Genomic DNA, 13,175 nt, shown 5'->3' on the forward strand with positions numbered 1-13,175 from the left:
GCTTTAGGGGTTAATTATGTTTTGATGGTTATCTGATGGTAGTTGTCCAGCTTGTCTATAATGCACTAGTCCCCTTATTTTGGTTGCTTTTATTTCAAAAACATGGTTCATTGTTTCCAAATCTAACACTTCCACCATCATAGTGCTCTAATTGTTCAAACTTATTTTTGTCACTAGTCATATGATGAGAACAACCACTATCTATTATCCATGTATCATTTTTGCTAACATAGAAAATAAGTGTCATCTTTTCATTTTCCTCATTATCAAATTCATCCTTAACAACAATATAAACTTCTTCTTCTTCTTCATTATCATAAATATTAGAATGTTTAGCAATGTAACAATATTTCTTACCTTTTTCCTTGTAGTCCTTGTAGCTCTTAAAGTCTTGCTTGCCTTTGAACTTGTTATTTCTTTTCTCATATCTATCTTCTTTTCTTGGACATCTTGTAGTAATATGACTAACTGTTGTCACTTAGGTTTGCACCCTTGTCCAAGGCCTATGCACGAGGACAACCTAGTGAAACATGGAAACAACCTCCAAGCTATGGGACTTGAACTACGAGGTTGAGTCTCCGGAGAAGGCCGGCTTCCTCTTACTGTTAGGGCGCACCTATCTACTCTCAAAAGGAAAAGGGAGAAAGAGAGCACTAAAGAAAAGCTACCTAGTCTAATCTAAGGCAGTGATGCACCAAAACAGAGTGTTTAGACTCATTTTCCTGCCCATATATGCACTATGGAACTAGGGTAACATTCAAGGTCATACATTCATTCAGACTTATATCAACCAGCAGCCACATGCAGATCAGGAGACTAACTGAATAACACCAGGAAACAGAAGATTTCACTTGTATATTATTCAATAGGCCAAAGATAGATACAATATGAAGACCATTGATCTCAACAATGCATCAACGAGAGGCAAAATGATACACATACACGTTGATGGCTGAAAGAGATGATACAGGATGTTTATCTAGCTCAAAGACAAAGGAATTTTACACCGCAAGTCTGCAAGCAGTAGCAAAGAAAATCAGGAAGAGTCGACCCCTACAAAATGTACAAAATCTGCCTTTATAGTTCAGGCGTAACTAAGATCTTCTTGGCTGTAATGACCCTACAACTACCTGCCATTGAGTACCATAGAAGACAATCATGGAAAAAATCTCCAGAAAATTTGATCTCTTTTGCCAATAATGTCTTGAGAAGACTGAAAACGGCGCCATAACTGCACTCTGACCTGGTAGATGGATCAACGGGTGGGTGGAGTGTCATTCTATGTTTTACATTTAGTCTGGTAGGTCGAGATTGATCATGGAGATCAGATCACACGAAAAAATTGATTATTCTCACCTCCTAGTTCATGAATCCGTCAAGGACAAAAGGTCAACCGAGCTCCCTATGCGTCACCTAGGGCGCGCGGGCCAATTGCATTTCTTTATTTCGCCACCTGGAGGTCCTCCCGCGGTCGACCACCCTTCATTGGATTAACCATGCCACCCTGAATACTATCATGATGGTGACGGTTACACTAATCGCCAACCGCCATCCTAGACTACGCTGACAGGACGCGTGTCGACAAGGCGTTGTGTCGCCAACATAACCCTCGCACATCTCTGCCATAGCGCGATGGCACCTACCATCGATCGGCCTTGATCCAATGATCATGGAGACTCGTCATTCTGCAACCTCTTCCCTTGTAAATCACTGGGCTCGCAGCACATGTGGCACTTCCCTATTGGTCCGATGATCGCTTAGTCCTTACTGCACTAGCTGTATGAAACATGGTTCCACCAGCACATGTGGTGCATGGGCGCTAACTCGCTATCATAAAATTCACGTAGTTTCTCCATGGCGAGATAGTGCCTGCTGCTAATCCCTATAGATCCGACGATTGTGAAGACTCGTTATTCGTGCTGAGATCTTGTGCCACCTCATGTCCACATTCTGATTCAACACACGTGGTTGTTCCTAATTCACCATAAACTAATCATTGTCGGTACACCTTTTCGATGACGCAGTCTGCCCGTTGTGAGACTTTCGACTTACCGCGAACACTTCAATCTGCGACTGGGCCCATCCTGTCTGGCACCACCTCAGCGACGCATCCGGGCGAGACTTGACCCCATCGACACGTGGCGAAAGGGTGCCAAGTCGCTATGCAAAAAACCCTGCAGCTTCGCCATGGTGAGATGGCGCCTGCCGCCGATCCATTTCCAATCCGACGGTCACAAAACTTGACCTTCCGCGACCCACCTTCTCTATTGAATTGCCAGGCCCGCTGTACGCCGTGCACTGATTCATACACATGGCACCTCCTTATTTGGTTCAATGAAGACTAGCTGGCAACCCGAGGCCTGATCCGCAGAGCGACCACGTGTCAGCTAGGCGCCATGTCGCTATGCAAAAATCGAGACCAAATTCCCATAGCGCCATAGTGCCCACTGACAGCGTGCCTTGAGATTTACACGTGTCCCCATTTGATCCGCTATCTTGACGCCGGGTTGACAAATTGCATTGCAGAGTACCGACGGGACCCATCTACCTGATCCTTCCTCGCCATGGTGATCTTTCCGTTTGGGCACTATGTCGCCATTAGAAAATGCATTGGTTTTCCATTGGCACCATAGCGCCTCGCCGTGTTTTGAAACCTCCAGGCTGTGAAATTGTCTGCCTGTCGCCACGAAACCTCTAACCTACCGTACTCTGTGACCTGCAACCGGACCCTGAATGACACCTGGCAATCCTTGGTGAGACCTGGTCCTGTCGATCCATGTGGCAGATGGTCGCCATGTTGCTATGATAAAATCCACACATCTTCGCCATAGCGATATGGCGCCATTCGTTGATGCAACCAAATATGATGCTCATGAGGACTCGTCGTACCTCATGCTTCTGCCCTCCATGTCGATACACTTGGCATCGCTTGAGACATGGCCCCACCTGACATGCGTCACCAGGGCGCGATGTTGCTATCATAACCCTCGCGCAACTCCGCCATAGCACGATGGCGCTTACCGTTGATCCAAGCTGATCTGACGGTGGTGAACGTAAGCCCCGGCTATGTTAACCGTGCCGATAGGAACTCTGACCTGGTACACGTGGTTTCTCCTGATTTCGTCTGTCATCAAAATTTGCCGCCGTGACTATTTCCACTGGACGCTATGTCGCTATGGAGATTTTCCAGCCGATATGCGATAGCGACATAGCACCAAGGGCGTCGGGAACCTTTTTCGACCAGCCGAACGTCGGACCCACCTCTGCAACGTGTCGACAGGGCGTCATCGCACTATCATAATCATCGTGCATTTCCTTTATAGCGCGATGGTGCCAACCGTTGGTCTACTTAGATCTGACGGCCAGAAACTCACGGGTCGTAGCACTAAAATATCAACTCTGAGACTAACCGTTGAATAAGCCATGCATTTGAATCTAAATCCTTGGCGGTAAAACTAGGGGTAACACTAACCTCTTCAAATGAGAAACAAATCAATAGAATTTTGCCTCTAAATTTTCCTTTCCCTTTTGACACTCTATTTGCAAGTAGGGCTTCAATGACTTCAAGGTCTTTATCTGATTCATCTTCTTCTTCACTATCAACCATTTATCCTTTTGAGTTTCCTCTATTTCTATCGAAAGTTAGTTTTGACTTTGAACAAAAATTCAGAGTTGCTAGGATTAGGAGCATAGTTATCAAAGTTATCCAATTCAGAAGTTATCAATCTTACCACAAGTGCATCCAAGGTTATAAATTATTTTTAGGATTGCATCTCATATCTTAAATTTTTGAAACTCTAATTCCATAAATAGGAAGAAGAGTTCTTAGTACCTTGTTGACCATTATTTCATTAGTTATATCTCCTCCTATAGCTTTGATTGTACTCACACTTTGTTTTATTCTTTCATTATTTATGCAATGTTATCACCTGAACTTTCATTTACATTCGATCAAAATTGCCTCTTAAACTTTTTTCCTTGGCTCTTTTCACATTTTTATCACCACCATAGACTTTCTACAAGCTTTCTCGCATTTCAAATTTAGTAGGATAATCTTTACCCTCGTCAAATTAAAAATATTTAAGAGAGGAAGCTATCTCAATCATCACTATATTGTGATCCCTTTCCTCTTTCATTTTTTCTATAGTCATAGGTTTAGGTGGTGGCACATATTTGTTTTCCAAGTAGAACAAACCAACATCTCCAATGCTTGATAGGCATAGCTTCATTAATTCCTATCATGCTAAAAAGTTATCTCTATTAAGATTGTAATTCTCCCTTCTGTATGACATCTTCATCTTTAGCTTAGGTCCTTGAAACCTTTCCTACAAGCACCAAGTGCTTTGATACCAAGTATTGGAAATGAAGAGAGTAAATGAGAGGGGAGTGGTGAATCAAGCACAAAACCAATTTCCTACCCATAGATGTCAAATCAAACTTTTCACTAATAATGTAATAATGTCTAGCTCGATTATAACTAATTTACTACCATAAATTTAAAACCCATAATACAAAAATGAAAAGAGCACAAAAGAGAGACACAAGAACATAGTACACCGCCCCCCCCCCGCCCGCCCCCGCGTTTTCACTCAATCAAAAGACCCCCCCAAAGAAAGATGCTTGTGGCACTTTATAAGTAGTCCATGTATAATGGGCCACTTGTCAAAATGAACAAAGTGGACTTTCTGATTTTTCTTTTACAACTACCTTTTGAGGCTCAAATCTATCACTAATCACTGTAGCTTAGATGTACAACAATTCTGAAAAGTAATCAAAGTTTCACAATGGATAAAAAGGCCTAATTCTGAAAGTGAAATTTTGGTCCACACAACCCTAGAATCTAACTACAGATCCAAAAATTAGACAAAAAAAATGCACTTTCAAAAAAAAATAGAACCTGAAAAAGTGACTAGATGTGCTCGTACGGAGCATTTGAAGTTGCAAAATGTAGGATTATGTAGGTATAGTCACAAGAAAATGTGATTTCTAAAAAATCCTTGCACCAAAACTAGAAAACAACACCACCACTAGAAAATTCAAGAAATTCTACCCAATTTTTAAAAAAATTGCACCTGAATTGTAGTCTGGATGTCCAAGTTATGGGCTCGCAAAGTTAGGCTGCCAAATCGAAAAGCAATCTAGAGATGGGTCTGGCAGGAAAATTGCTAGCTTAAATTTGACAGTCAAATGGACATCACTGTAGTTGTAAAAAGCCTAGAAATGATGGTTAGATGACCATCAAATTTAACCTTGGGTCTTGATGATGTCAGCAAAAAAATAGCGCCCTATTGACGTGTTAGATGATTGGATGTCTGTACCATATAGATATGATGACATGGCACCTTGTTGATAGTATGATAGGAATTGAGGTGGCTGATGACATGTCTTTGAGTGTGTCAGATGCTGACATGTAAAAAAATGCTAGCTAGGGTGGAGCCAATGTTGCAGTCAGTCTGAGGTGGCACAACCAGTCCACTATGACATTGACGTGGCAAGAACGATTGGAAATCTCAATTTTTGGGAGTTTAAAAATTTGTCATCACCAAAAGAAAAAGAGAATGGCAAGAGGAAAAAGTGATCACCAGAAAGGTAAATTATGTTGCTAGTTTGCAAAAAAATTCTGCCTCATGATCGACTTTGGTCTAGGATAGCCAAGTTTATAGTCAATCTTCACTAAATCAGCATTCTGAACACAATTGTGAGGTTAGATCTAGCTCTAGATGCTCCCAATTTTTGCAGTACTCTAGATTCGGACCAAGGTGCTAAAGCAACAATGGTCTCGAATGGCTATGTGATGAAAAAATATTGAAGAGCTCTGATACCATGTAAGAATTTGCCTAAGGGAAAAATTCACCTAGGAACTAAGAACTCAAACACAAGCACAAATGTAGACCAAGAGAGAGAGTATGATCAAAATGATGATATATCCAATATGCATTGTGAAAGTACACTAGGAGTGCCTATATATAAAAGCCTCTAAGATACATCTAGAATGCCTTTGATTACATGATATGTCATACAACTAGGCACATGTCCGCCAAATATGGGTTATCCTCCATTAAGCACAAAAGTAAGTGCAGTGATGAGAGGATAAGCCTACAAGGGTGTGACACGCAAATTAGTGTTGTAGACACCATGTGCTAAAATAGAGTTGCATACTCATGTGTTGTCAACATGACAACTCAAAAAGGTGTACAATCTCCTAAGTGTCTCACAAAATAAAATAATAAAATAATAAAAAATAATAAAATAATGCATTAACCTAAGTAAACTTAAGTGTAAATAGTAAATACTAATTTACACCAACACAAAGAAGTTTTATAAACATTAATCTACTTTAACCTTTAGTAACCTAGTTGGAGAAAAATAAAGCATAAAGAGAATAACATGAACACATATGACAACAAGATTTAATGTGGAAACCCAAATTGGGAAAACCACCATGTAGCTAATCCTCTTAGGAGCCAACCTTGTTAAATGTTACAAAATATATTGTTAAGTATGACTTTGTTAATGGATTTAGATCACCTTGTTAGGAGTAGCCTGTCTAGAGGTTTTCAAATAGTTCAATCTTGAAATGTCACCTTGTTAGAGGATTTACAATATGACTCTTAAGTCAACTCTATTAAGAGATTTCTTTATTGCTACAATGGTTAGAAGGTACCACTAAATTTGACCTAATTTATGAAGCAACTATCTTTGCAGATTCAAATCTTTGTTCTGGCTTGACCTCTAGATCCTCATTGATCCGAATAATCTCTGGAGCTTATCTTTCACACTTTTTTTCTCTTTCTTCGATCACATATCCATCTTATTCCATGTCTTCCACTTGTAAATTTTATCCTCACTACTTTACCTTTCTTATATATCATAAGCTTTGACAATTCGGCTTGAATACCCTTTCAAATAATCATTAAAAATCCAAATAGTCGGCCTCAAACAATTAATTATTAAACAATTGTATTATATTGTCACTTGGTCAATACTAGGATTGAATGCTTGGTTCACACTAGAATTCAATTTGATGCCCGATCACTCAGCTACCACTGCAAGTAGGATATTATTCATTAATTGAATGCTTGGTTAACATTGAATGTTCTTCATTACTTGACTACTTGGCTAATAGTGAAAATACTTGGTTAATAATGCAAGTCCTGCATTACTTACTTAATATTGACATTTGTGTCACACCAGTGACAACATACAATTGAAGAATTGTTTCCAACAATACACACACACACACACACACACACATGTAGATATACACATATACATAAATGTATATACACACACATATATACATATAGATGTATGTATGTATATTTATATATGTGTATGTGTATGTATATATATGTGTATATATATGTAAATGTGTGTGTGTGTGTGTTCCTTTATCCCTCATTTATGTTCCATGTTCCTCACTCTTTTTAAATTTGTTTGTCTTTCATTCTTTCTCCTCTTATTTTGGTCCTCTCTGCCTTTCATTTTAAATTTTTTCCTCTTGTCTTCTTTTACTTTTGGACACTTTCCTATTCTCTTTGTTTTTTTCCTTGCTTGTATTTTTTTCTTGAATAGTCTTTTATCTTCTTTCTCTTTGAGATTGATTCTTGATTATGTCCACGAGTTTCATTTTTACTCATTTGTTTCAATAGTAGTAAGGCTTCATGCTTACAAATCTTAAAAGGGGGATGTTAATTGAGTAGCTTGTTTAATTATTCTATTATGATTTGATAAAGATATATATGGGTCTCCTTGATTTAATATGTGTGATTTCCTATGCGAATATGGATATGCTATAGGCTTCATAGATTGTAATAGACAAAGAGTAAGTTATAGTTGAGAACTAAATGATAGCAAACTTTTTTTGCCTTTACTTTTTTATAGGGATGCTATAAGATATGCCTTATTTAGAGAACAATTCAGCTCTTATTAGCATTCTTAATTAATTTTTCATCGATCATGTGTTCCTAATTGTGTATAGCATACATGATATTAAATGTTTAAGAAATAAAGATTCTAAAGAAATCAGTAGTCCAAATTTATGATAACTTGTCTAATAATTAGACATTATTTGTTGGAGATTTTTGGGTTCTTGTGTGACATTTATGACTTTGGGAAGGACAAAGAGTATGATCAAATAAAGAACAAGGAAGGAGAAACTTGACCTAAAAATTGTCTAAAAAATTCAAAATTTGTAATTATTAGATCTAAGTGAATAACCTGAAAAGAGGGTTATCTAATCATTCTTATAATAATGCATATCAATTCTTTGTGAAGGAAAACAATGTAATGTATATTAAGTAATGTAACAAGATGGTATGCCTACACAAAGATTTGGTTAAGATTGGAGTACTTGTCTATTTATATTCAAGATGAAAGTACCTTGTATTCAAGATGAAAGTCCATGTCTATACAAAAGGTTTTCTTTCTTATTCTTTTCCACTCTATATATGCACTTTGAATTGATTTTTTTTTTTTTTTTTCCTAAATTATAAAATTCAAACAAACAAACTATTGCAAAGAGGAAATAATTTTTTTATGAAAAATAAAAACGTAAAAGGTTTGAAGTACCTTGTTTTAATATAATATTTAAAACACTTTCAAACATCTTTACTTCTAAAACTGAAGAAAAGTTCATTTACATGTGCCCGTGCGGCTAGAGGAAGACGTTTTTCAGGGCTATGTGGAGACCCTATGAAGAAGGGGACAACCGGACTTTTAAACACGTAGGCGCTCATGTAAACGAAATGGCGTCATCTGAAAACAATAAAAATGTCAAAGCACATGTGAATAATGAAAGATGGAAAACCTGCAAATCTTGAAACCGCGTGAAATTTCGCTTTTTAACACATCTTGAATCCGCGTAAAACTTAACTATCGTGACATGTAAATGTAACATGTGAAGAGACGTTGTAACAAAGACATGTGAAGAGAAATGGTATCAAAGATATGAGAAGGGACGTAAATAAAAGTAAAGATTTGACAGGAATACAGCTGCCCATTGTGGAAAATAAAAAAAATAATGCTTGCTTGATCCACAAGTTATAAGAAAGTGATATCTCCATTAAGAAATGGAAACGTGGAGAATGGCGTGGTGCATGCGAATTTTAAAGACTTCATGTCTTAAGGAAATATTTTTTATCCAAGGAACATTCATATAAAATTAAGGTTGCTACTATTTTTTTCTTGAAGATCAATGAAAAAATAATAATAATAATTAGTTCGGTAGGATACTATAGTATTCAATTTTTTCTCCCTTAAACTAATCAAATCATAGAATTTTTACAAATCTTAGCATCTTCATAATGTTTCTAATTTATATTTTTTTCATAAAATTTATTATCAATTTTTTATTTCATAGTTAGTACAATGAACAATCATTAGTCTAATTGTTTCTAATGAAAACTTTGAAATCAAAGTCAAATATTTCTCCTCAACTTTTGTCAATCAAGCAATGGTAGGTGGTTGCAATTAAATGTATAAATTAAAAAATTTGTCCTCATCTATTTAGAGATAAATTCAATACAAACTTTTCATTACTATTTCCCAAAGTTATGTCTTAAAACATTCATTATTCTAATTAAATTTTTAATTAATAATAGTCATTTTGAGAAGATATATTTTTTGATTCATAAATTAATAAACTATATTAATATTAATTTTTTCTAGTATATTTTACATAACAAAATAAGTAATGGTAGGAACTAGATGCAATGCATCCTTGTTCAAAAAAAGTAGTCAATAGGTTCTTGGTCTATTGGTAAAGTTGAAGGGTTTTTAAAGAGCTCACCACATATTACGTCATTTTGAGTGTCATGTCCTGACATCAAAAAGGGATCTAATTAAGATCATTCCCTTAGCGAACTTGGCAAAATAGACACCTCTTGATCCTTTGCTCTTAGCCCAAGAAATTCATTCATTAGACACGTGCTCTCATGTCAGATAGGTAAAAGGATTTCGTGGAAGATCTCCATCTGGAAAAAAGAGAGAGAGAAAGGAAATGTTGTAGAAAATGATAACAAAATAAATTTCAAAAAAATAAATCAAGCATTATAGCTATGTTATAAAAGGAGAAAACTTTTGATATAGGCTTCTTTCAAACATCGACAAGGCTAATGTTATTGTGATACTGATATAAGAATTCAACTTCATAGTTTTCAATTCAAGCTTCTAACTAAATATGCTAGAGGCATAAAATATGTTTTAATTATAAGTCAATGTTAATTGCTAGCATTTGGTTCTTTCTTTGTTTGAAAAAAGTAGTGGATAATGGGAAAAAGTGTTTGTAATTCACTGATACTTTTGGGATAACAGATTCTAAAATCTCCATCTACTTATGTAGATTAGAAATCAAACAACTAACTTACTATGAGGATTAAAGAGGTTGACATCTTCAATCAACTCCTAACTAGTCAAAGTGATAATTTTTTTTTCATTCTTTACAATCTAAGGTTGTCAAATTTAAACTAAAGAGACAATAGAGATGAGACATAAGAAAAATAGATATGTAGGTGTATGCATAGGCATGAACTGGTGCATGGGCACACACACATAGACACAAATTGACTATTGAATTCTTTTATACATCTTAACATTTAGATTAATTTCTAAGTTCTCTTATTCTCCTACGTCTCCCACTATTTCCACCTTTAATGGGATGCAATGTATATTCGAGTCTCTATTTATTTGCCATGGGCATCAAAGTTCCCAGAGTAGATGTAATCTCTTTCCCTTTTTCTTCGTTGTCTTCCTCCATTCAGTCCCACACCTATGTCTCAATTCTTTTTTCACTTTTTATGTGGTATTTAATTAAACTTCTACACCTCCATCCAAACATCTAGTTCTATGTCATGACATTAATTGTGAAAGTTGAAAGCTAGCAATCGTATTCATAGATTGTGGATATGGGAAAGAAGGAAATTTTAAAACAATGAACAAGGTCATAAGTCTAATATGCACATTGAAATTGAAGTTCCCTAGATTTGAAATGATGGAAAAAACGGATGGCATATCTATTCCTCAAAAACATAAAAAAGATATTTAAAGAAAACTAAAGATTACCAAATCTCTATGTTTACAACATCCACATAATAAAATAATTTTGAAAATATAAAAGTCAATTTTTATTTTAGGCCCACATTCTACACATACAAATAAAAACATATCAAGTGCACACACATATCAAAATAATTTTAAGATAATATATAGTAACAAAATAAAAATTTATAACATTAATTGTATTGTGATATGAATATCAGGATTTAACTGTGTGATTTTTGAGTCAAACATGGGTCATCGAGTTTGACTCAAAAATCACACAGTTAAATCCTAATATTCATATCACAATTTGACTAGCTGTGGAAATTATCTCCTACTTATCAATTGATGAGCCTAAGGGGCTTTCTAATGAATGGTTCATAAGGCACAACACTTGGTGAAGGTTTTGCAAATGGGGTTACAAGCTTTGGGTTTAACTATGGAGGAAACTCCATAGTTAAGCGCGCTCAGGCTAGAGTAGTACTGGGATGGGTGACCTCCCAGGAAGTCTCGGTGCTTCACCCCTGTGAGCATCACCTAGATCCAATGAGTGCTAAGTGTTCCATTTATTCTCATGAGAGATGGATTCATGTTGAATCACTACTCATGAAACATGGGTCATCGAGTTTGACTCAAAAATCACACATTTAAACCCTGATATTCATATCACAATTTGACTAGTTGTGGAAATTATATCCTACTTATCAATTAATTGTATTGCTAAGATATTTGAGCTCTCATTTTCTTTAAATTTAATAATATCACTTTACGATCATTTGTGTGGTTGATGATTAAGGGAGACAACCAGTAGCTATCTAGGCTATCTTCGGGTACCTAGAACTCCTAATCCATAATTTCAAATTTGCTGATTTTTTCAATGAACAGACATCAGTGAGTGAAGAGCTTAAAGCTAAAGTTTCAGCTTTTCCACATTTACGAAACTCTATAGAACTCATAAAGTGTGAGGTGGTCTAAAAGTGTCATTTTGAAATGTTCATTGGGAACTATTATGTTCACCCCCAAATAGCTGCTCATCAATGAAATAGTACCTTCTGCACAAATGTAGCAATCAGTAACTAAAAAATGATCAATGACAAGTGCTAAAAGCTGATCATCAGTAATGAAGAAAGCTAAAAAATGATCAATGACAAGTGCTAAAAGCTGATCAATTATGCGTACACTCTAGTAATCATTAAGAAAGCTAAAAAATGATGAACTCTAAGTACATATGTAGTCAGCTATTACTACATGTGCTATCATTTTTTGGACTTTGTATGAACAATTATTGTAGAAATCTATTAGAACTTAGACGACCAATAGATAGTCACCCCAGCCATATAATAATATTTTTTTGGGCTATAAGATGAATCGTATAGAGAAATGGTATGGACTTACCCAACCCAGGTTTATCCGGCTTTTCCAAACGTGAAGCTCAACATTGCCCCAATAACCTTTCGTAGAAATGAATGGTGAACGTGAATAGCTAATCACGAATGTTACACGAAAATACGTCCACCATTACTTCATCGCCCTATAAATACCAAAATGCCAATAAATCAGAAATATAACACACAAATTCATAATAGATAAAATATACGATCAAAATATCCTTCAACATTTGTAACACGGAAAAGGGCGGACGCGATCATGGAGACGCCAGGAGAGGAGGAAAAGAGAATGTTGAACACAATTGGTCAGTATTTGCTCGGCGAGGAAGAATACAACGATACGACGAATGCCCAACAGTCTTCCGAGGAAATCGAGCCCAGCTTGGCTGCTGAGGAACTTGAAAAGAAGAATAAAGAGGGAGAAGATGAGAAACATTACAGGGGAGTGAGATCCGTTAAGTCTCGTGGAAAATATGCTGCAGAGATTCGAAACCCAGAAAAGAAGAGCTCCAGACTTTGGCTTGGCAGCTATGCCACACCCGAAGAAGCTGCAGCGGCATATGACCGTAAGGCTTTCGAATTACGCGGTTCGAGGGCCATTCTTAATTTCCCTCTCAACGTTGAGTCAGGACAGTATGTGAATCCCTTTTCTGAATCCTCTTCTTCACACACTCCATCTAACGTACCTAAGAAACGGAAGGCCAATCATCCAAAGGATTCGGTTCAGATTAATTAATCCATAGTGATAGG

The sequence above is a fragment of the Cupressus sempervirens genome, chromosome 6, assembly GCF_028749045.1.
Source record: "Cupressus sempervirens isolate cs-2001-9-10 chromosome 6, ASM2874904v1, whole genome shotgun sequence".
Taxonomy (NCBI): Eukaryota; Viridiplantae; Streptophyta; class Pinopsida; order Cupressales; family Cupressaceae; genus Cupressus; species Cupressus sempervirens.